The 26,824-nt window shown below is 36.4% G+C and overlaps 1 protein-coding gene across 3 annotated transcripts in view; it reads left to right on the top strand.

The window, feature by feature from the left end:
* LOC132705719 (brain tumor protein) overlaps positions 1-26,824 on the top strand; it is a 109,991-nt gene that overhangs the window by 46,516 nt on the left and 36,651 nt on the right. The window contains exons 1-2 of one of the 3 annotated variants that reach the window (XM_060676522.1): positions 3,634-3,926; positions 25,479-25,533. The exons of 1 other annotated variant lie outside the window; for it this stretch is intronic. The gene's annotated coding sequence lies outside the window, so the exon portion shown is untranslated. Of the gene's footprint in view, positions 1-3,633; positions 3,927-25,478; positions 25,534-26,824 lie in introns of those variants that run through there. One more of the 3 variants, XM_060676523.1, reaches the window with a different exon arrangement.

Genomic DNA, 26,824 nt, shown 5'->3' with positions numbered 1-26,824 from the left:
AAGGATCAGTTGTCGAACAAGCGATAACGGAATTCCCCAGAGATAAATCTTTATCGCTGCGAAAAACAACTCGCAAACAGAGGTAGGACGTTTTCTTGAATGCTTAAAATAAAAACCTGTCTAATTTTTCAGCGCTTAAGGGGGCGGAGCTAAACGAGGCGCCTCAACATTGTCTCGAAAGAATGATTCCTATATTGGGGAGTGGTAAAGACCCAACTCCTGAAAGCAGATAAAGAAAATGCTACGGTGGCGATGAACCCGAATGTATATCAGGAAAAGATTCAAAATATTCTTACAGATCGTCAGCTTAAAAAAGATCCAACGTCATCTATGAAACGTAAGCTTAAATCTGTTATTAAGGCTCCTTCTCTATCAGACTCCGTGAAAAAATCTGTCACCCCGCATAACTCTAAAATTGCTCGTCTCTACGGACTCCATATGATTCAGAAACCAGGATTACCGCCTTCGACCTATTGTCATCACCATCAGTTCTCCAACATATTCTCTAGCCAAATATCTAGCTTACTTATTAAAACCGTTTACCGTGAAAACTAATGCTTTCGTATTTAATTCCTTTCACTTCATTGGAAAATTAAAAAGCATAATATTAGATACACAAGATATGTTGGTTAGTTTCGACGTACAATATTTATTTACTAACGTTCCTATTCCTGCAACTCTCAACATCATTTCAGATATATTAAAATCCGAGAATCTGGATTCAAACCTTCTCACCTTAATTGAAAAATGCTTGTCTCAAACATATTTTGCTTATAACGCTCAAATTTTTGAACAAACGACAGGAACAGCTATGGGTCCTCCACTATGACCAGTCATCGCAAGCATATTTATGGAAGCCTTTGAGAAGAAAGCACTCGACACCTTTCATCTAAAACCAAAATTATGGAAACGCTACGTTGATGATAATTTTGTTATTTGGCCTCATGGTTAAGAATCCATAGTAGATTTCTTAGACATTTAAACTCTATACATCCTAACATACGTTTTGCTACTGAATTAGAAACTAATATTAACCTCCCATTCTTAGATATTCTTATCAATAGAAAATCAGACCTACGCACATAGACCGGTCCAAAAATCATGGGTTATCAACTCTCTTGTTTAAAATTATCTCAGCTCGAGTCACTGAACCTAGATTTAAAACACCTTACCTTACCTTACATTGAAAACATCACTGCCCACATATCAAAAGTTCTAAAGTAATCTAACGTCAAAATCAGATTTACCACTTGACACAAAGATAAAATTCCATTTGAGATGCCAGGAGTTTACAGCATGCCATGGATATGCGGAAAAGAATACATTAGACAGATATGACATCAACTAGGCTCAAAGAACTTGAAATGTTGTCGAACACAATCGCGAAACCGGACATAAACTAAAACTGAAATTCTTGCATGTAATCGATTCTGTATAGTCTATAGAAATCTTGCTTATAGATTTCCTAACCATCTTAACTCAGGTCCTTACCTGGCACCAATATGGGAACCAGTCATCCGAGACATTGTTTATGCCCCTCATTTAGCATAATTGTCCCCATTCATAAGAAGGGAAATAAAATAATCTACAATAATTATAGGGGTATATCGCTTATTAACACCTCATACATAATAATAGCAAATATCCTTTTACATAGACTGACACCACATGCAGAAAATATAATAGGAGAATATCAATGTGGTTTTAGACCCAATAGATCAACCACAGATCAAATTTTCTCCATACGGAGGAATTCATCATTTATTTATAGACTTTAGACAGGCATATGATAGGGTGAAGAGGACCGCTTTGTGGGAATCCATGTCAGAACTCTCCATCCCAGCAAAACTCATAGCACTGATAAAGATGTGCGTTAGCGGCTCAAAAAGTGCTGCCCATATAGGAACATTGTCAGACTATTTCCACATAAACAACGGCCCACGACAGGGAGATCCCCCTTGTTTTTCCATATCGCCCTAGAAAAAGTCATTAGAGATGCAGAAGTGAACCTAGAAATTTTTTCACCAAATGCGCTACACTTGCTTCTGGCATACGCTGTCATTGATAAAATGTCACAATGGGAGACTACAATTTCGAAAGAGTGACTAGTTTCAAGTATTTAGGAGTGACGATAACAGAGGACAACAGCATAACAGAAGAACTAAAAAGCTGAATCCAGAGCATAAACCGATGTCTCTTTGCTCTTTCTGGAGTCCTTAAATCTAAAGTGGTATCGCGAAAATCCAAAATTAAAATCCATAAAACCATACTAAGGCCGATACTAATGTATGGGTGCGAAAGCTGGACAAAGACGAAACAAAACGAGAGAAAACTGAGGTGTTTTGAAAGAAAATTCCTAAGAATAATCTTTGGGCCTGTAAAAGATACTGAAATGGGAAACTACAGACGAAGAAACAACAATGAACGGAGAAACATACATCAGGAAGCGGACATTGTCCAGGAGACTAAATCCAAACGACTAAGATGGCTTGGACACATAGAACGTAGTCCAGAAAATAGAATTACAAAGCTAGTCTGCAGTGACAATCTAGACCTCGTTTAAGATGGCGAGATAATATAAAATCAGATCTCAGGACAATGGGATACACGTACCAACCCCAAATGACAGAAGACCATCAGGAATGGAGGCGAATTGTAAACCCAGCCAAGAACCACCCAGGGTTGTAGTGCTACTGATGATGATGATGATTTAGCTCCGCTCCCCTCAAACAATATATAAGCAGGTACAGAGTAAAATTCGAACCAGCTTCAGTCAAGCTCTGAAGTAACCATCAAGATGATTGGCTGAACATTAGCAAGTTCGACTCAGCAAAAACCGACTCAGGAGGAGTGAAGAAGTTTAGAGTAACCTGAAGAATTAAACTTTTGATATGTAATATGTTTTGAATGTAAGGAAGAACAATAGTGGCAAGTGTGGGGTCGCTTTCGGACTCGTTTTTTAAAGGTTGTGATAAAGTCTATTTTGCGATTTTCAGTTCAGTGGCTTGGGCCGAGATAGTTTTACGACTCTGTAAACAAGAGAATTGTGTGTTTAGGTTGCCGTAAACAGAATGGCCCAATGTTAGGTTTGATTTTCTACCAATAAGAGTGTCTAAGAGTATCAGATTGTTACTTGTTTTTAATGCAATGGCACAACGTATGTTAGTGAGTTGTAAGTCCAAATAACAAAAGTCTCATTAACGTGGCGTTTCCATAATTTTGGTTGGAGACAATCTTTTTTCAATGAAGATGAAAAGGTCTGATTCCCGATTCTCGATTTTTAACGTACCTGAAAAAATATTGAGAGTATTCTAGGTCGAACCTAATCCGTATTGACGATATATCGAAGGAGTAATCTAGGGATTCGCTAGAGGCGAGGTGGCTTTCCATAGATGACTTCGAATCTTTTTTAAGTTGACGACAGAAGAATATCTCGAATGTATTCCCGTGTTTGTCATCATCTTTATCTGCAACGCGTTATCAGATCCAGAAGGCTTGAAGAATTGCGAACAATTCTTCGAAAAAAATCGACAATCGACGTGACGTCGCCGCCTCGATTCCTGCTACTCGGCGATCCTGCGGGGCGGTCGTCGCCCGCTCCTGCGTGCCGCGGCTCCAGTCGAGAAACGATCGTCGGTCGGCCATCTCGTCCGTTCTCAGCGCGTTCCTTTCAGTTCCAATTTGTCGAACGCGCACAATGCTCCGTGGATTTGTGCAATCCGAATCAAGGTGGCCGGTACTTTCACTCCGAGGGAGCCGCGCCGGTCGTTACGCAATGTAAAACGAGTTGCATACGTCGCGAGAGAGGAGAGAAAAAACGACGCGTTTTAACGGAAACGTCAGAGTGCGTATGATCGGGCGCCGTTTCGACCCTTTGTGTGTGGATTAACGTGTTTTCCAGAACGCGCGACGCAGCAGCGCCCGAGGTAAATCAGTCCGGACCGTTTTTAGAGGTTATGTTTGCGCGAGTTCTTTGTTCTCGGGTCGCGGTGCCGCGGCACTGCGTTTGATAGCGATTATGGCGTTCAAAGTGGCCTCCCGAGCTTCACTTATGGCCTGTGTCGATCTTCATCGATAAATCTTTAACGATGTTATTATACTTGCACCAGAAATATAGTGCTTTTACAACCGACCCAGTGATTAACTTTGCCTACCCTGCCGTAACCATTCCAGGACCGTCCTACCTACGCGATCAAGCGGGATATAAGTATGCTGTCAATCTTTTTCGCCGAGCAATTCTTGAAACATGTTCTACACAGTATCGGTCACTGAAAAAATCGCCACTATCGCTACTGCGTCACCTAGTTGAATTCTTTGAGATTCCATTAGTACTTGACGTTTAGTATTTGTTTGGAACTGAAAATCCATTTTCTTCAAAAAAGTACCCAACGACTCTTTGGTATAACTAACGTTTATGTCGGTATGCAGTTCTTCTGGGGTTAGAACATTATTTACTTTACATGTTCTTTAAAAACTCGCCAAGTACCAGCATCTTCCCTCACTTTCCTCTTGACTATATTTGTAAGAATTTTGCTTAGAGTTGACTTAGGAACTTTGGTCATGTCACTTGATTTTACGGCTGTTCCTAGTTCCCGTTTTGAATTTCTTATAAAATTGTAAACATTCAAAGCAATTTGTTTAGCATCCGAAGACATATTTGCTGAGGTAGTTCGTCTTCTAAATTGTCATTAGGATCGAATACTATCTCCACTTCGTCTTCAAATTTCAAAAAACTTCCGGACTCAAAACTTTCAAAAAATGCGCAAAGCTATGTAGAAGACACAAAAATACAAGAAGAATAATGTTGTTAACCAACAGGCACACAAGACAAAAATGATCATTTTCAAACGTACCTTTAAGATAAATCGAATGCACTCTCACCCTTTGAAATATCCAGTGAAAACAGCCACGCAGGGTCGAAAATATGCCGCAGCATCGATGCTTAATCAAATTTAAATTGGTCCATTTACGTTTCATAAGTATATATTTCAAGTTTTTACAAATATTCGTTACGGTCCATCTCAGGAAGACCTACTTAATGCAGAATAAACATCTGTCACGGTCCTGCAAAGGTCTGTGGTTAAGGTACTGTAAGATACTTAAAACGTCAAAGCAATAAATGCACTATATTTTTGGTCGTATTATATAAAACATTTATTCTTGCTGCTTGCTGTTGTCTGCAAAGAATATTAAGGATTCTTGCTTAGATTATCACCAGGATAGAAGTGCCGGCGATTTAAAAATATTCTCTAATAATTATTATTGTCATAGATATAGATATTTATAGTCAGGCTACCACAGCCGCCTGCTACACAAATCCAAAAACTGAAATCCAGGAATATTTGTTAGAAATTGATATTTATTTTCAATTCAGCTACTTTAAGTAAATGTAATTAATTACATACCAATTGAGAGATGAAAAATTTCAGTACAGCACATTATAAACATTGAGAACTCTTACATTTCTACAATCTCAATGACGATACTGGTAGTCAAACAGCTATGCACTTATTGTATAGATTTAATACCATTGTTTTTTCTTGGTGTAACTTAATAAGATCGTACCAACTAAATAACCAAAAAAAATTAAGTTATTGAGAGCCCCTCTTTTAATCCCTGATATAAAATTTAAAATTTTTAATTTAATTTTAATTTAAAAAAAAAATACTGCACTTGTTGCACAGTGGACCGTGGATGCTTGGTTTTCAAAAATTTCAAACAACTTAAGTAATTTCCTGACAGCAAATTGGATAATGTCTGGTCCTTCACACAAAGTATGGGTATGATTCTAGTGAAGATTGTCAGAGGAGTGCTTCTTATAAGAGTCGTCATAATTCTCGTTTATTACAAACCGCGAAGAATATTAATGACGTCATAAAAGTGAGGAAATTTTTTAACACTAGCTTGCACTTAATTTATGAATTAATTCAGTTCGGTTCGGTGGTGATTCAAGGAATTGTAAGTAGTTGTTCTTGCCATATTAAGCTGGTTTATAGCGTCCTGATTCTTCCTCAATTTGAGTAATAATCTCCCCTTCTATATTTGAAGCATCAACAGAATAAGATCAACTTTTGTTCTTCACTCTATCAATTGGTACTCCGTTCCTGCAGTGCCTAAGTGATATAAATTTTGTATTGGATCTTGCTTATGCGTAAATATTATAATTTGATTGTGCTGCAGATCGGTACACCTTAACACTACTAGACGCCCATACACCATCTGGGAAAAAATACTCTACCATTTCGAAAGAAAAGTACCACAAACTTGGAGCAGAACGGTAGATAAACTAAACGCTTCGATTGCCTGAAAAAAATAAATATTCCGACACCTTTTGGTTAGGTTCACGTGATTTCGGAAAGAAATCATGCGAAAACTAATCTTGGAAACTACTTCATATGTTTCCATATCGTCTTTATCATCAAATAAGATTCTTAATTACAGATTGCAGGTCCAACTCTGGTCTGTTGCAGCTGTCACTGGCAAAGTTCCTCCTTTCGTCAGACTCCGCAGATGAGTCAAGTTTTTTTCGTTAGTATTAACGACCAAAACGAAAGTCGTGAGGAAAATACGTCGGCGCTTGCGTCATCGAGTAAATCGTGCGCTTATTTTCACTTTTGCCGACACGTAATAGGAATTCGCCATCGATTTTTTGCAAACACGCGCTAAGATAGACCGAAGACTGTGAAATCGATTAAGGCCCCAAGTATCTCGCGTTCATTTTTCGACGGAAGGGGGTTTATGCGTGCATGTGTGAAATTACAACTTCTCATTTGTGCATTCGCTATTTAGATGTAATTTTTACCAATATATAAGTATCGAGGGGCCTCTATGGCATTTGCGGCATAGTTAGTCCAAAGCTAATATGCGTGTTACGGGCTCGATTTTCGAGAGAAGTAGACAACTAAAAACCGTATCGTGATATTTCAAAACGTTTCTGAGCTACAGGGTGATTCTTAAAAATGTGCGTTTCTAAAAACCCTCCATAACTTTTTTATTTGTTGATTAGATTTTAATTGAAAACATTTTTTGAAGATTTTTTAAGGGCAAATCTACCTGTTTCACCGTTTTTGTCTTAAAGCCTTTAATCCACGAGGTACAACATAAGGTTATATTTTTTTAAATGGGATACCCCTAATTTTTCTAAACAATCAGTTTTTTCATAAAATTTCCTGCCGAACGATGTGCCATACACCTATTTTATTAAACTACCAACCCTAAAATAATAAACGGAAATTAAATTATTAAAAGCAATTTTTTTATTTAAAATTTTTATTAATTAAACTATTAAACGGGCGTTTTCTTGTAAGCATATCTAACATCTTTTTTTGATGCTATTTTCTGCATTAAGAAGTTCTACCCCACGAAGCTGTCTGAATGCAGTACGAAGTGCCTCCTCCATTTCCCTTCTAGTTGGGCGATTTCGAAATACAAGGCCTTGATTCTCCCCTACAAACAGAGGTCGCAAGGGATCAGGTCTGGAGACCTGGGGGGCCAATACATAGGATCTTTAGTTCCGATCCAGTTTTCGGCACACACATTATTTAGCAAATTAATTATGTGTCGTGCATTCTTTGATTGTCGATAAACGATGCTCTTCCAGAATTTGTTAGTATCTTTCGGCATTTAGATTTCCATCACTAGAAATCCTTATCTCATCCGTCCAAATAACTTTTCTGGCAAAATCGAGGTCTTCTTGGCGTTTGGCAAAGTGTACGTCGTGCAGCAAAATCTCGTTGCCGTAATTGATGCACCCGTCGGGATCGATAGGGTCTAAACTTGTGTTTTTTAAGCACCCGGACGAATTCCAGTGTTTCTCTCCATAGCCCTGGTGGAAGTATTCGCTTTAATTTCTATTTCTCCCAGAACCTTGAGTTCTTCTAACTCTCTATCTTTGGCTAGGCTTCTATACGTCCTAGGCCGCGGTTTTGTAAAGGATCCGTATTCTTGTAGATGACGTTTTAACTTTAAAAATATTTTTGAGCTAGGTTGCCTTCTTGCCGGATATCTCTGGAAATACAGGTTTAACGGGGTCCGTCGATTTTCGGTACTTTCAATATAACATCTTATCATGTAGTATTTGTGTTTATGTGATCACAGCTAACTAGATAGATACCGTAAAACTGCATAGGTCAGAGTTAAGCACAGCCTACTATGGTAATTATTACAAATTGCAGATATCTTTTTAATTACTTAATAAAAATACGTTTATGGCACATCATTAGACAGGAAATTTTATTAGAGAACTTTTTTGAAAAGATTGGGGTATTCCATTTAAAAAAAATGTAATTTTGTGTTATATCTCGTGAACTAAAGGCTTTAAGACAAAATCGGTGAAACAGGTAGATTTGCCCTTAAAAAATGTTCAAAAAATGTTTTTAATAAAAATGTCTACCTTTACGAATAAAAAAGTTTCGGTTAGTTTTGGTCACCCTGTGGCTCAGAAACGCTTTGACATATCACGATGCGGTTTTTAGTTGTCGACTTCTCTCGAAAATCGAGCCCGTAACATGCATATTAGTTTTGGGCTAACTATGCCGCAAATGCTTAAATTCATAGACGCCCCTCGAATTTGGACCACCCTGTGCCCTTTACAGTCAACCGTTGTCTAACAAAAATGGTTAGCCGTAAGCGATCTCGATTCGAATTTGCCGTAGAACGTCGCGCCTTGAGCCACATCGAATATACGCGCGCGTACGGTAGGCGTTTAAACTTTCTACTCCGGGTTACAATTAAAATTATGATATATTCCTTTAAATGTTAATGCGGCGATATAAATCACACTTTGACGCAATACGGGTACTTGCACAACCTCTTAATTTCTTCAACGTTTCATTGTTACGTCGGAAGGTTCTGTGGAAAGGCCGTTCTGCGATGCGAGAACCGAATTCGTTTGATCGGGTTCGAAGAGAACGACTTAAAAATTTGGAGGAATCGGTTTTTCGGATAATAAAAAAAAAAAGAATTTAAATGCAGTTTTACATTGAATGGCATCAACGTCTTCATGAATCTGGAAATGGAAGATCTTCACGCGAAGCGATTTCTTCCTTACAAACTAAACCTCTCGAGTCACCTCATGTGGCAATCTGGAACCCGTGAGTTGAAAGAAAATTTTGCGAACATTGCAAAACCGAAAATCCCCTTGTTTCCAAATGTCTTCTACAATTGAAAATACCACTTCCGGTAAAAGTATTTTGTTTTTCTAATAGCAAGTTACGCGATATGAGAATTGCCTTGCACTATTTCTTCCTCTTGTGGTTTTTAGTGCAACAACTTGAGAAAAAGGCTATTCTAGATGATGCCTGTATGTTTGGTGAGACTGAAAAGCAGATTTTGACTGGACTCTGATAGTAACATTTGCAATTCTAACCAGAATTTGATGGTTTAAGGACGTGATGGTTTATGGACGTGGTTGTCGTTATAACCTTTAAAGAAAAGTTGGAATCTGATGAAAGTCGATAAGGAAAAGTTGCCGTTCGACTCAGACAGTGACGTTTCAAGAAAGTTATTTATTAATTTATGACAGCTGTTTCGACAACACCGTGCCTTTATCAAATACAAAATAAATTAAATTGAAAAACAGAGACGCATTTAAATCCAATTGGTCATTAAGTAATAGATTCGAATATCTCATTAATCTCCATAGCTTCCAACAAAATTAGTGTGTTGCTTTTTGCAAGATATCAAAATTATTATCAAATTTGTGCATTTCAGAATTTAAATGAATGGCGTAGTTAGAATCCGAACTTTTATTTTTATACGCTCTTTTATGATCCACATTTCAACTTGGAGACTCCGGACATGAGTTTTCGCGATTCAGTTTTATTGTTTTTTAAAAATTTTTCATTTGGGATTTCAGTTTTCCAAGCAAACTTAATACCAAATTTAGATAAATGTTTCGACATTTTCTTGCTATGTATTATAAATTTTGGGTTCAGCTTTTAATATGGGAAAGATAGAGTTCCGCGTTATCTGAAACTGTTTTTTAGTTATAATCTTATCCATCAAACAGGGGTCGAAACCATTGTTAAAAGGTATGTGTTTTATAATATTTAATTCTTTTTAAAAATTTGCTGTGGAAAGTGCCATTTTGCGTGTGTGAGGATGATTTGAGTTATTATGAATTACGGTGTCCGTGTGTGAGGGTTTTTGGTAAATAAAAAAATCTATTTTGCTCTGTAATTTAGATATGGTTAGGTCCAGAAATTTTAAGGACTTATTTAGTTCCGTCTCTATGGTAAATTTAATACGCTTATGTATGGAATTAATATCATTCAAATCAAAAAGGACTGAAATTGTCTTTCCGGTGCAGTGAAACGAGCAAAACCATCATCTACTTATCTATACCACCAGGGAAATCCTTTATAAGAGAATGTTTACGTATGATATTTTTTTAAATTGTCCATGAAAATTTCTGCAAGTAGTGGACTAAGTGGGTTTGTTTAGCAATATAAAATTCAGAATAATGAATAAACCGTTTAACAAGTCTTGTTTTATGATTGCGTTAACTTGTCTCTGAATAAGAATATTGTCTATTATGTTTACAGATTTTGGACGTCAAAGGAAACTAACTGCATTAGGAGGAATTTTAATGTGTTGTTGATTAGTTCGAATGATTTTTTGATAACATATCTTGCTTTAAAGGCAATATGATATTCTAAAATTTTTATTAATCTTGTTGAAAGTTTAACCGATTGTGCTGTTACAAAAGAAATTACAGGTCTAATTGGCATATCCTGTTTATGTAATTTAATTAAATAATATAATTTTGGAGCTTGGGGATTCATAGTTATTAGTTGGTATTTTTCTCTGTCATTAAAACGTGATGAAACTGTAATAACCGTTTTGATTTGTTTTTAGTATATGTCTGGTTTAAAGAAACTGACCGGTTTATGTAATATATTGTAGAGAATCTCTCCTTTATCTGCTCTTGTAAATTTTATTTTGGGAATGTTTATTTTTAATTGATTTTACCATAGATATATGATAAAAGAGAAGATTTCGACTGCCATTCATATCAGAAAATGATGCTGGTTTATTCATGTGTTAGTTATTTTAACTGAAAGAAAGGTTCATATTGGCTGGGATCTGATAAAAGTCGACAAGGAAAATTTATTGTACGACCCAGAAAGCAAGGTTCCGAATTGATATCTGGAGGTTTACGGTTCAAAAGGATCTAAAAGAGACGGTGTCATTTTACGTCTGTTAGGGGCCTCTTCTCGATGCGTTTCTCCAGCATCGACCTTTCGAGGCGGCTGATTCGCCAGCGACACGATTCGCAAACAAAAACTAATCAGAGTACGACCCTGACCAACTTGACGAATTCAATACGCGACACACTCAGACCGTACGACTTCCTTTCTAGAAAAAATTGGATAACACAAGACAAGGACAAGCGGCGAAATAATTACAATTGGCGATTTGTTATTCGAAACCGCGTTTGCCTCGGCCTGCCGGCTGCGGAGGAAGTTTTCGCACGCTCGGGGAAGTAGAAAGTAAGTTTTTGGTTATGTTCACGGATCGCGTGGGGTTACGTAATCCATCTGATTCCGGGATACTTCGAGCAGATCTTACATTTTGAATTGGTTGTGCCGATACATTTTGCGGCTGACCTAACGAGGGTTTTATTGCGAACGGAATATTTCATTTGTAACCTTCAATTGGCTTCTCTTTTTATATGTGCCTAGCGGATAAACTATAAAATAAGTGATAGCGACCCCAAAAAAAGTGCTAATTTATATAACTGGATAGCAGGATGAACTAATTTAATTAATTTAATGAAACTGTATGAAAACTGGTTAAGGAAAATCTATTGAGTTGTTAAATTAAATGGAACGGAATATAGAAAACGTGTTAATTCTTCAAAGAATCTTCCTCCGGCTACTCTAATACTTTTTACAAAACTTCTGGAGTCGAATTAGGTAACGTTTCGCCAATCATGCTGTTCTGCGTTCTTTATATTCAAAACATCACTGACCAAATATCAAAAGAAATATAACGTGAAAACCAGATTTACCACTTGTTCAAAAATCTCTCAACATCTTCGATCCGTCAGAGATAAAATTCCATTTGAGATGCCAGGAGTTTACAGCATAAGAATACATACACTTTTTATTAAAAGCACAGTTCGTTCTACTGATGCTTAGGTAACGTCCACCACTGATTCCATTTATGTTTTTTATTATTTCATCCGAAAACATAACTCAACTTAACAATTTGGACTACGTGTTCTTTGACGTCCGGTATCTGTTTGTCTTTGTTCAAAATCAAGGGAATTATTAAAATGCCGACCTTTTATTGTTTACAAATATTTTTTGTGTACCTAATTAAGAGTAGAAACATTGGACGTTAAACTTTTTGGATGGTCCGCTTAACTGCGTACATGGAAACACACTTAAAATCGAATTTTTACGATAAACATCCCAAAGCGGAATATCAATCGTGCCAAAATATTGAGGCGTTTTTTATCCAGATACGCCAGTTTAGCGATTATCTCTCCTCCCCCCCCCCCCCCCCCCCCCCAACCATCCCCCTAGTTCTGGAACACAATATACCGTTTTGTTTTACTTTGTTATCGCGAACAGTCAACAAAAACGCGCGTCGCGGTCGTGATAAAAAAATGGAGTCCCGATACCGAACTTTATTTCGCTTAAACTTTCCAGCTTTGAAGCGGGTTTGAAAAAAAAACTGCTTCGACGCCTAACTATTGGCCATTTGATCAAAACACATAAAAAAAAATTGGTTCATTTTTTTCTGTCTAGCTTGAGAAATTGGTTGAAATAAAATTCCCAATCATTATGAAAATCTTGTTAATATTATAATTATTTTGGTAGATTTGGCAGCAACGCACTGAAACCGCAACTAAAATTAAGAATATCGATGGACGAAAAAAATTTAATCTTTATTGCGTCGGTCCTGTATCTTTATTTGGGTTTCCGTTGTTTGTACTTTATCGAAGCATTATTATTGCTTGAAATTGCTTAAAGCTTAATGACTTTTTGTATCGTAACAACGCATTTCGGAAGCACTGCCTCAAAATATTGCGCCATATCTCGAATAGATTCAATATTAGCACAACGCACGCTCTTTTTTTTTACACTATGTTCCAAATAAAACGACCTACTATACGATCTGGAAATCAGGAGATACGAAAAAAAGTTTCGTACAAAAGTTTCTTGGACTCTTCTGAAAATTTAAAATATTATAATTTTGTTGGTACAATGTGTCACAAAAGTGGTCTCCCCGACATCAACTTGGTTATTTTAAATGGTTAAAAGAAAGATCACTTTCTTAAGAATATCCTATTGGAATTTTGCATAGTTTATTCAGAAATCAGGGTTATGTGTTTTTTTTCTATTTTGATTGCCCCATTGTGACGCTACCATAATTTTTGTTTCAACCATGATTTTGATGCCAGACGAAACTTCTGAATGGTCACGATGGACGAACATTTTGAGAGGCACATTTTTTACGACGTTTGAGATGCACAATAAAAAAAATGCCACCATTATTTAACAGAGAATAAGTTTTAATGAAAAAAGTTAATTAGCAGGGCCATCGGAATGGCCCATTTTTTTTTTTGAAAAATATTTAAACGGACGGAATTTTTAAATTTTGCTTCAAAATACAATAATGCCAGAAGTAAATAACTTGCGGGAAAACATATTTCAGAAAGATAACGCTATTTCCTAAATATTATTAATAAAAATGGTGACATTGCGTCGGTTAGAAATGCAGAGGATGGACAATATATAGAAAATGTATTACAGTATTACCATAAGTTATTTATTTCTTTTTTTTTTGTTTTATAGGTTTATTTATTCAAAATTGTTACCTTGTTTAGTTACAATATATACTTTAATTATCTATTTCTGTTATTGGGTATTTTCAAGCAAGCTAGATAATTAACTATTAAATATTTCTTTAAATATGAATTCTGAAATTTTATTAAATCTGTTAAAGTGTGTAGTATAGAGTCGATTTTTTCAAAATTTCCACATGTGAATGGACTGGATTATATCTTTAAAAGATAATATCATGTATTTGCTAATTTGGGCAGCTTTAAATTCAACAAGAATTTATGCGGGTGTTATCTTAAACTTCGAATATCTCAGAAGCGGTGATCTTTATTTTAACCAGGGATTCCAAAAATGTCGTTCAGGAATTTGTGAAAATATTATTTATGACAATTGCCTGTTGAAATTTCCTTAAACAATAAGCATCGTTGAGTTGAACAATCTGTCACGACGGTAGTACCTCGCAGAACGACGTTCATTAAACAAATGGCCGGTCAGCTTCCTTGCCCGCCACATGTTGATCGTGATTCAACAGTTTTCCCCGAGGCGGCGATCGTGGAAAATCGATAGGCTTAATTAAGTTTACAAGGAGCTTTTCGAAGCAAAGGGCTTTAATCTTTTATCGTCTGCCGGCGAGGAGATCGTCGAACCCGCCATAAGGGGATCATTTGTTTCGAAAATAAGTCGGATGGAATTTTGATCGTATGAAAAATTTTGAACACTAACGGTACTTTAAATGATCCCATTTCTTTATAATTAAATCCGTTCCTGGAAGATCGCATTATTTTTTACTCGTACCACAGACCTATTTTGGTAAATAATGGATGTTTTTTTTTTTCGATGTATAGAACTTTAAGTTGGCATTACTGTTCAAGATGGCGAACGATTTAACAGCTGTCAAGTGATTTATTCTCTGTTTGGATTGGCAATTCATCATGAATAGACTCACGCCTGAACAACGCTGGCAAATAGTGCAATTTTATTTCGAAAATAATGGTTCTGTGCGGAATACGTATCGCGCACTACGTCCATTTTATCGTCGACAAAATCGTCCATCAGAGCAGTTAATTCGATTAACCATGGAAAGTTTTCGCACCACGTTTACTCTTATTGATAACTCGCATCCCCAGAGACGCGGTACGGTGCGTACAGAAGAAGCTATTGCTGCTCTACAGCCTAGCATTGAGGAAGACCCGAATGACTCCATCCGCCATCGAGCACAGGAATTGGATCTGTGTCCATCCACTTTATGGATGATTTTGCGGTGCTTACAAAATCCAACTCGTGCAAGAATTGAAGCCAAACGATCATCAAGTAAGGCGCAGATTCGCCGAATGGGCCCAAAACGAGATTGCCGTTGTTCCCGATTTTCATAAGCGAATTTTGTTTAGCGATGAAGCGCACTTCTGGTTGAATGGCTACGTCAACAAACAAAACTGTCGCCTTTGAAGCGAAGCTGATCCTCAAGTATATATCGAAACACCGTTACATCCAGAAAAACTGACTGTTTGGTCCGTACTTCTTCAAAAACGATGATGGCCAGACCGTTACAGTCAATGGTGATCGGTATAGGGCTCTTCATTCCTGAATTGAATAACCATGATGTCCAGGAGATGTGGTTTCAACAAGACGGCGCAACATGTCACACAGCTCGTGCCACAATCGATTTATTGAAAGACACCTTTGGTGACCGCCTAATTTCACGTTTTGGACCGCGAATTGGCCTCCAAGATCTTGTGATTTAACACCGCTAGACTAGTTTCTGTGGGGCTATGTAAAGTCATTGGTCTATGCGGATAAGCCACAAACGCTTGACCATTTGGTAGACAACATTCGCCGTGTTATTGCCGATATACGGCCACAAATGTTGGAAAAAGTCATCGAAAATTGGACGTCCAGATTGGACTACATCCGCGCCAGCTGCGTCGGTCATATGCCAGAAATCGTATTTAAAATGTAATGCCACAAGATTATATTTCGGATAAATAAAATTCATGTCAATCGAATAATCCATCGTTGTTTTATTGCAACTTAAAGTTCTATACATCGAAAAAACACCCCTTATAAATAAAAATTTTAAAAAAATCTAAAAGTTACTAAAAATAACTAACTAAATGTGTGTTCAAAAACGGAAAAACTTCCATCAACATCGACAGAAGAAATTTGTGAAATTGCGCATAAAAACTTCAATTTTCCTGATAAAAGGGACAGTTTGGTCGAAAGGAATGAGAGGCCCTTGGACTTTGGAAAGCTGTACCGTGCATTCAATTTATCTCGATAACATTTTAATAGGCTGTAACATTTTTGTTTTTATAGATATCAAGGTAAACAAAAAAATCAAAATGTAGGGTTAGTAGCCAAGTATAAAACAAGACACTATCATCCGAATAATAAAAGTTCAATCGCAGATATTGCAGAAAGTGATCACGTGTTAAATGCTAAAAAGGTACGCTGAATTTATAATGTTCTAAATGAAGAAACTAAGGCAAACATATTAGTATTCTATGAAGTACATCCAGTTTCCTCTATTATTAGAGGATATGAAGAGACAGGTATTATTACCCTCCACTCAGTTTTGAAAGAATATAAATATAATGCATAAACACAAAAACTAAGTGCAGAACAATGTCACAGGAGGATGCAGTTTTGTTTTAATTTTTTAAATCGACATAATGAGAATACTAAATTTTTTAAAAACATTTTATGGACCGATGAAGGATTGAGAGAGGGTTGTAATATACAAAATACGCGATATTGGTCTTTAAATAATCCTAGACAAATACACGAAAACGGTGTCATAGATGGACATATTTTGGGCCCGATGTTCATGGATCAAAAGTTGGTGCCCCTCCTCACAATGTTGTTCGAGTTAAAAATTTTCTTAACATGGAATATATATAAGAGTTGGATAGGGAACGGCGGAATTATGTATTGGCCAGCCAACAGCCCCGACTTAACATTAATGGATTTTTTCTTTTGGGGACATATAAAAAATCACGTGCACAAAACTCCTTGTAATAATGTCGTGGAACTTCGGCAAAGGATGTCAGAGGCAATCAAACAGTTAAGAGACAATCCGGAAACGTTACTAAATGCAATTAGAGTGTATGAGAAATGTGTTTTTACTTTAGAAGACAATAGTGGATGAGTAGAACCCATCAAAATGGCTCATACACCTTCAACATCGATTTTGTATCAGGAAAATGGGCGACGCGTTTCGAGTATTTTATTTTCGGTTGCTTTTACTTTTCAGGGCTTATCAAACGAGGTCGTTCTGTTATCGGCTGGCGTCATGTCAGTTCGTTTCAACGACGGAAGTCCGTGAACGTACTTCCTATTCGGACTGGAAACCATATGGTTGGGGCGTGGCTCTTCGAACGATAAAATGAAATATAGTCGGTACGATTTGCGATGGCATAGTCGGTCACAAAACCAAGAGAAACGGTGCCTCAGTGTTTTCCACCTGCATCCGCTAGTATACTGAGTTATTATTAATCCTTAAAAGTATGTTTTTAAGTATAAAAAATAAGTATAAAATTTAGAAGAAAAAATAAGTCAAATACAAAACATTGACTTGCAAATAATTTGGAACGGAAGAAAAGATAAAATAAAATTTTGTTTTGTAGATTCTCAAAAAAAAAATCCAAGAGGTTCATATTAATTAAAAAATAAAATTAAATAAAAAACATCATTTCCGCAAAAAAAATCAAAACCTAACGCTTAAATTATTTTTTGCTAGTTTTTTGTAATTCTCCCTAATATAATTATACGGTGCAGTTCATCTTCGCTGTTAGAACTCTCTCTCTCTAGTAGAATTTGAAATAGATTTTTTTGACAAATTTGAACTTACGATATTTGAAGTTCTACGAAAAGTCATTGACCTCGTTATAAATTAACTAAAACTCCTGACTGTTCCTCTTATGAAAGCCTTAAAGTGCCTATCATAAACGTATTTTCGTGTTCAAAAAGTGTCTCAAAAAATAAACTCCGCAAATAAAAACATTTTCACCTCAACTTGCTGCTTACTTTTGTTTGCTTACGAACAAACATCCGATATGAATATTTATCCGTTTAACAGCACGGCAGGGATTATACGTGAGAATATGTGGCATTGTTCGTTTCTGCGAACGCTGACGTCAAAATATCGCGAATCCAAAATGGACGAAACCGCACACCACTGGACACTAAATATTTTGCTATCGTCAAGTTTTTATCCATTAAATGCATGCTGAATTCGTTTTTCTCAGCCTTCAACTTGTATAACTTATGAAACGTCCCTTATATTATATCCTTACGGAATACTTAAAAATAATCAGGTCAGAATGAAGCCCGGGTTTTATCATTTTAAAAGAAAAAATACTTTTTATTCTTTATTATCTTTTAATCCTGTATTATTGGTTATTCAATATTTTTTGACACCCACTTACAGGGTGAATCTAGATAGAAAAAAATGTAAATACAAAAGTTTGAAGATTTTTGATCGACAATCGCCAGCTGTCAAAATGACGGCAACATCACTTTTTTTAAATTATCGTAGATCTATTTTTCCTGGTTTCACAAACATATAGTTTATTGACATTTCATTTAGCCATTTTTGAGATATTTCAGTTTAAAAGTAATTATCATTCGATTTCTGGACAACAGCCATATTGTTTAAAAATGGTCAAGTCTGCCTTGATAGCAACCCCATTATCTATGTTGGCAATTGTTGTAACAATGTTCTACTTTTGACAACTAATCAAAACTAAAGATCTGCGGCGTAAGTGAAATAATTTAAGATAAGATTTTAATGATGTGGTTCAATGTGGGGGGCCTTGTGGAACTCCGCAATAGTTACAGCCGTGTTCTTTTTTCTCTGCGGGCACTTTACTTTCGAGAACGCTCCGTAAAATCCGCCGAGAAAAATACTCCTCCGGAATGAAAAATATGAGCCGCGTGAAGCACATTAAGCAACTCGATATTGGTTCAAAAACCCGCTATATTTAAAATGTTTTAAATTCCTTGGGAACCGCTCTCTCTCGCCGGCGTCAGTGCAAACATTCGAAGGATAAACAGGCCATTTTTTTTTTTATTTTTACATGTCCGAATTGAAATTTTCCACTGGACTTCGTAGGATCGCATAGCCTGGAGCCCAGCTCCAGCCCAACAAGCTCCACTTGCGAAGCAACAAGAGCGACACGAATTTTCCGAATTTACGTAAGCGTGTGTCCACAGATACAAAACCCAAGTTGAAGGTCACCGAAAGTCGACTCCTACATTTAGACCAGTTCGGTCGCTTTATTCTTAGAAAGAGGCTGTGCCGTCGTCTCACCATATGCGATTCAGTTGGAAACAGGACGACCGTAAAACACATTTGGTCTCGAGTTATAATAGGTCAGGCACGGACTATGTCTGAAATATCGTAGAGGTTTCTAACTTCTCATGCCGCGATTTCAATTCCAGTGGTCGTGTGAAATTATTAAAGGTAGGGTCAAAACAAAAAGGTCCGAGAATCCTTTAACGGGACTGCGACGGGAATGGGTGCTGAGATTCATCTACCTCTTCAATATTGAAAACAGATGAGGTTGAGATAAGTTTAGCTCCGCCCTCCTCAAGCAATATACAAGCAGCTGCAGAGTAAAATGCGCGTCAGTCTCAGTTAAGCTCTGAAGAAGCCAACAGGATGAATGGCGAAACGTCAGCAGGTTCGACTCAGCAAAAACCTCGAAGTTTTGTGAAAGTAAATAAAAAACTATTTTTCTCGTGGTCTTATTAATAAAATAGCCATCGGAGGAAATCTACGTCTAAACTTACCTAAAATAGCAGCGGATGTTGTATGAAAATCCCTAAAAAAAGATGCGTTAGTAAATAAAAACTAAAGGAACAATGGATAATAAATATTTTAAGAAACAATCGACCAGAAAGTGCACAAAAATTTGGGTATACTCCTCGCGGGCTTGAAACTCCTCCTCAATATCGTGAAATAACCAGCGAAGAAAACGTTTTATTAGTCGAATTAATTTTTTTGATACGCCGTCAAGCAAGTCGTTCAACTTTTTAACGTATAGAGTCTATAGCTAAGGAAGGCAGGTGGCCAATATGAAGGCTGAGTGTCTGAGCACAAAAATAAATAGAACACGTAAGAAAACTTCGGTTCGGTCTATATAGCCGTGGACAAGCAATCTGATAACGTTGACTCAATATTTATAGGAATCAATCAATCAATACTAGCTCCCTAGTATTTCATCCCACTTGGGGGGTACCATAAGTATCAAATTTAATACCTCTTCTTTTTATAATCTTTATGGATGATATAATTGGTAAGTTGACTTGTAATAAATTAGTTGTTGCCTCAGGATAACATTAATGTCATGTCGGAATGATGTCTGGTTAATTACGTAGTATTGAATCAAATAAGTAAAAGACCTGGTTGTTGTCTTTGACTTACTATAACAACTCTCTACTATCTTACGCGAGATGCAAATTAGAATATGGGTCATTGCTATTGCGTCCAATATATCAATGTCATATTGATAATTTGGAGTTGATCCAGAGAGATAATATATATCCTCATAGATGATTTGGCCGTCAGATACAATTAGGCACGTTAGGCAGGTTAGGAGGGATATTAATTCTTTAAAATTTCTGAGTAGCTTTTAAGCAAAGCGAAATTTAGATTTAGACCTACATTTCATCACCTTGCACTTACGAAAACTGTTTTCTATCGGTTACCAATTTTGTGTGGTAACTTCGATACTGTTCCCGACTATTTTTTGTAATTAGCTTCCTTGAATTTTCATATCTCTGTTATTTATTTATTTTCTGTAATTGGGCGTAAACCTTTTGAAATAAGTTTCCTTGGTTTTATAAAATCAAAGGCTTCCTCGAAATCTATCTTTCATTTGTTGGTTTCGGTTATTCGTTTAAAAAGGAAACGTTGTTTGAGACCATTAAAAAGGACGATAGACGAATTCGCGAAACGCGTTCGTCTTTGCCGTCGGAAAAGTGATACAAGGTCGAATTTATGTGGGATTGATCGCTCGTCAAACCGCGAAATCCATGGGCGGAACATCGGACACTTCGACGGGTTCGGGACACACATACCAGTTAAATTTTCGATGACGAAATTGAAAGGAAACTTTTGCTCTTTTCGTATGCTTGAGGATCAACAACCAAAGGATTTGAGAAGAACCTCTTGACTTTGAAAATCTACTCCAGTATAAATTAAAAAAAATAAAAATTCGGTGGCAATTAATACCATTAATTATAACCTTGGATGATAGCGACCGTAATACTATGGTAAAGATTTAAGGGAAGTTTTGCTTGAAAATTAATGATCAAAGGATTTGACGTTAAAAATCTGTTGCATTTGCTAAAATATATCCCAAAGATCTAATAATGGCATAACATGAAATTTCGCAGCGAAGGATCTGGACTTATTTATTTTTCAGGATGGAATGATAATTTAAAACTCCTCGCTGAAATCGCATTTGATGGATCACAACGTTATCAACTTCCTGGAGAAGTTGAGTTTGACCATTCTGCAAAAAGTTTCCCAGTCTTTGGTATAGTTCCGCACGGTGTTCTCGAAGAAAAATTTCTAGTTTTTTTTGACCTCGTTGGTAGCATTGGGGTTTACCACTTTCCGTTTGCCATATTCAGTACTAGCAATAGCGTCAAGCCATTGCATTAAACACTCGAAAGATCTCTGGTTGGTATATGGCATACTTCGCTTTGTAAAGTACTTGTTTTTGTTTTTTTGTTTACCGACTCTACAATAAATTTTATGAATTTACTTACTCGGTTGTTATGGTTGTAATGGAACTAATAATGATAGTCTTAGACAGAAGGAAGGGCAAATGTTGGAAAGTTTGAATTAAATCGCAAAGTTTGTTTTTAATATTTTGCACGAACTAATTAAAAAAAAATACGTTTGATGCGTCACGCTATGTGGTTACAGTCGTGACCGCTTATCGGACTGTACGAAGTGTGTTCAAAAAGTAAGGTCACTTTTGAATTTTTCCAAAAATTATTTGTTTATTCATCAAAATTAATGAACATTTGATAAAGGCACGGTGTTGTCGAAACAACTGTCATGTGAAAATATATAATTTCGTGAAAATCTGCACTTTTAGTTCTTATTTAAAATTAATGTTGTCCCCTTCCTCCTTATTTTCTTTTATCTCCTCAATTTTTTGGGAACAGGAAAAAGTCGCAGTGGGCCATATCCGTTGAATATGGTGGCTGAGGCATGATTCTGGTTTTGTTTTTGGCCAACGTGATTTTTTGGTGTTGGCGATTCTGGGTTCTTCTATTGGGACGACGTCATAACCATATACCCACGATTCGTGACCAGTTATGATCTTTTTATAAAACTTCTGGATTCTTCCACAGTTATAAGTCACCTTACTTATTGAACACCCCTTGTATAAGCGTCTACGCCAATGTTGCCGCTAGAAAGTGTTTTGATCAAATCGCGAACTCTATTGCGGAACCAAGGCTATCTTCTTGGCGAGACCAATCGGTCCGTTTTTCTTTGCCAACGTTTCGACGGTTTAACCTTGGCTAAGAAATCCGATTTGGGGCTAACCCCAGAAAAAGGAGGCGCAAAAACGGTCGTTTTGAGGTTTATGAATCGCCGACCAACTTTTTATATTAGAAATGAGGTGTTTCAAACTCGATTCGAACACTATTTTATATTTTGCAACTTTTAAAAACATATTTTTTCGGGTTCGAGCCCGATTTAACAATTCACGGTTATTTTCAAAACGTTCGCAAGCTTCGCCACACTTCAAGTCAAATAAATGAGCTCGTTCTTCGTTAAACCAATCAAAGCTCTATTTCTATCGTCGTCGATTACGGAAAACATTCTTGTTCGTCTTGCTTTAAGTAAGTGAATTTACATGAAAAAATTATGATAATTTGTCAAGTAAACTATTGTCCACACAATAAAAAGTAAGTCAGTTCTTAATTTTGTTTTTTCAATGAAACTTCCACAGGCTTCTGGATTCGTCCTGCGTAGGTTTTTGTTGTCGAGTCGGACTTGCTAACGTTTCGCCAATCATTGCCTCATAAGCAAATGAATGCAAATTCAAATATTCGATGGATGTATAAATATCAGAAATATAAATTAAGAATAATATTGGTCCAAGGACAGAACCTTGCGGTACACCTGATGAGACAGGGAGAAATTCAGAACTCACATTTTCAATCATTCATCGAAGCCGTAGTAACTCATTTATGACTTCCTCCGAAACTTTAGATAAGGTTAGAGGAATACTGATAGGACGAAGGTCTGAGACTGGCTGCGATAGTTATTTTTTGCCAATGGTGTGATCAAAGCGAACTTCCAAATACTAGGAAAATAACCTACTTCCAAACAGCAATTAATAATATGGCGCGGTAATATGAAGGGTCATCTGAAGCATTCTCGTAGGCACAGAATCAACACCAGCAGAATTTGACTTAAAGTTTGAAATAATGGCTTTAATAGTGGCGAGTGTAAATGCAAATGATGATATATTCGAGTTGAACTTGCGATTTTTCGGGGCAATTGTTAATATATCTGTTTAGAATTAATAGAATCGAAATTGTAAGACAAAAATGCCGATTCTTCTTTAAGTACTGTACTTGTAACAACATTTCTTATTTCTTCATAATTTAAAAAATATAAGATAATGACATTGCCCTGTATACATATTCTCCATAATCTATTAGAAATTCACAAACATACTAATATATTTGAACGTGTGTCTCATAGTTATCCAGTACGTAAAAAAAATCATATAAGAGTTCCAAAGCATCAGACAAAAATTCCTTCAACATTAACTTGTACGATATGCTGCCAGATAGGTAGAGACGTATGGCTTTTGAGGTGTTCAAAACAAATATTAAAGTGTTGCTTATTGAAAATTGTTTCTAAAATCCTTGGCTTACTGAAATGGGTAAAGACCATAGCACACTATCTTGCACTTTCTGGACGATTTTTATACTCCCTGTTAGTGTTGTTGACCTTCACATTTGTTTTTGTTCACTACTGTGTTATTAATAAAATACGTTTTTTTTTACACCTTTATAATTTTTACATTTTGTTCTTCTTCTTCTTCATCGAAAGTAGGAGGAAAAAGCTGCAAACATAATAGACAAAGGGGTCTATTCAAATTTACAATCTTGTTTCTTTCTCTATTAAAAAACCTTTTTTTTTGTTTTCAAATTTTTTGTTAACGAAAATTCATTTTCTCCGAAGTTTTCCGCGTTTTCTTTTCCCTTTATGTAGCTTGCCATTTGTTCCGCCCACTCGTGACCTTTCCCGCAAGCCGTCGTCTATTTTAACGAAGCGAGAGAGAAAAGAAAAGACACACCAACTCTTTAAAAGGAACAGAAACTCGGCGGCCATATTTTCTCTCTTTTTATACCGACCGCGGACGTTGTTACTACACATATACGTTATTGTAGTCGCCAACAAAGGCCCGCATTCTTTTAAATGATTCAGGCGGTGCAGCACACCGAGATGGATATCTTTGATGCGCTGTTGCCGGTTTTCTTCCGTGTTTTGACGCCTTTTAAAACGTCTCCCTTGATAATGCCATTTGAACGTGTCACAGAATCGTCATATTTACGTAACAGAACCTCGCAAGGTTGCGTTCTTGCAATTTTCTCAAATCCGTTCGCGTCTATTCGAAAAATGTTCGAGTTTGAACCCTGCCCAGGCTACGTTAGTTATAAATTTTTGATTCCAAAGAAACTTCCACAATCCACTGTAATACTTTTTACAAAACTTCTCCCATTCTTAGATATTCTTATCAATAGAAAATCAGAGGTAACATTGGGTCATTGTCTTTACCGAAAACTTACGCACACAGGCCGATGCCTTAATGCATTGCTACATCACTCTTTTGTTTGCAGAGCCGTAAAACTATGTCAGTCCGAGTCACTGAAATTAAAACACCTTACCTCTGATCTTCTTTCTAATAATTTCCACATTAAAGATATTAAGCGTTCGATCAAAAAATACACTTCACCACAACCTCCCAAAAGCAATGAAGCCGAAAGCAATCCCACACTTGCCACTGTTGGCCTTCCTTACATTCAAAACATCACTGACCACATACCAAACCGGACATAATATTTTACTCGAACTAAAATTCTTGCATGTAATCGATTCTTCTACCAACAAAAAATCCGAGAGTCTATAGAAATCTATAAGCAACAACATGATGATACAAGGTGTCCAAAATAATACGTACGGCAATAATCACAAAATGGCATTGTCAAATTTTTACTTGACGTCGTTAAACTAACTGTATTTTTTTTAAATAAACATAGATTTTGATATTTTAGAAGGTATACTTGCGGTTCATATATTATGATTATTATTATTGGGAATTATTAGACCGGGCTTATTATACGCGAAATCAGCCTTTCAATGTTAAATATTTTTTGCATTCTGTGTTTTTTTTTGGCAAAACAATAATAAATATCTCAAATTAACCCAAATCATATACCGGTAATTATACATTTTCGAAAAGCGTATAAAAAGCGCAATCTTTTAAAAAAATACAAGCAGGGTGTATTTAAAAAATTGTATTTATTTGCCAAATTGCCAACTTTTTTGTTTCTCCTTGTATCTCGAAAGCTGAAAAGATGTACAATTTTTTTATATTTTTTATGCTGAAGTTTGATTGAAAACGTCTGTTTTTTTTTCAGGTATTAGAAACATCCCCCGCTGACCATTTCTGATTGGGGCAAAGCAATGTCGTCGGTAAGACAGATTACTGTTTTTTCTACATAAGAGTCGCAATAAACATCGCCATTTTTAATTGATAAAAAAGGGCTTTTTCCGAAAAACCCTTGTGAGAAAATAAGTTTGCTGCTTCAAAAAGTACCGCGTTTAAAATTATCAAAGTAACAATAAAGTTAAAACTCTTTTGGAAAAAATCATGGTCCAAGAAACGTGGAAGAATCAGAACAATAATCTCTACTTGGAACATTTTTTGAATTATATACAGGGTGTGTTATTTTTCTCTGTTCTCTGTCGCTTCATATAAATGAGAATAACTCGGAACAGTTTTAAACGTCCCACGAGACGCATAAGCACATAGGAAATGGCCGCGATCGGTATTGGGCGTCCATCTTTTTTTGCGATTTTTCTTTGTTTTTTTAAAACATAATTGAGACGAAATTAGGTTGGAAAGAATTATTCAGAAAATAACTCAATGAATTGATGTTCGGACTTTTCGGAAATTTAACTCTAATAGAAAATATAAGCATCCCACGTCACGTCTGTCGTATTTGGTACTATTACTATGCTACGGTTAAAAAACATGTTTAATAGACACAATTTTATTTATATCTCAAAGGATAAAAAATATATTGTCATGTCGTTTCCACCACTTGTTGTGTTGTTTTACGCTCTTTCATCCTAGCTTAAAATATTTATACGATTATATTTAAAATTTTCGAGATAATCATAAAAATAACTGTTTTTGTCATGAAGCGCCTCCTACTGGATCGTAAAAAGATTAATATCGTGATATTGACATTCTAGTCGAAGCTCTTATAAATACCCTTTAAAACTAAACTAAGTTCGTCGAAATCGGATTATCCAAAAAAAAGTTATTCGACTTTTTCTAAACCAACATTTGACCCTACCCCCACTCTTAATCTGACGTGACTTTGGTATGGGTTCATTTGGAATATTGTTGAGAAACCCCGTTATTTCTATTTTACGGCAGAGTTTACGCCCCCTACAAATATTTTTTTTCCAAGTTGTAGGGCTAAGGGTTCCTGAGATAAGGCCGGCGTCCTTCATTAACGGGCCATCTGGTACAGTCCTGTGGACGCTGCTGGAAATTTGAAACAGTCGCTATATCTCCTGGAACGAGGAAACGTGGAAGATCCACCTCTATAATCTCTACCTCGAACATTTTTCGAATTATATACAGGGTGCGTCTACAGGGTGGTTCGGGAATGTCTAGGACTCTTACATATTTTTAATTTGGAAGTTGAAAAACAAACACTGCGTATCGGTTCGAGCCAGCGAACTCGTCGCA

This window comes from Cylas formicarius, unplaced genomic scaffold (genome assembly GCF_029955315.1).
Source record: "Cylas formicarius isolate icCylForm1 unplaced genomic scaffold, icCylForm1.1 PGA_scaffold_7__23_contigs__length_41026272, whole genome shotgun sequence".
NCBI classification, from domain to species: Eukaryota; Metazoa; Arthropoda; class Insecta; order Coleoptera; family Brentidae; genus Cylas; species Cylas formicarius.
Note: the sequence above shows the minus strand (reverse complement) of the source record. Positions and strands in the feature narration are given on the sequence as shown.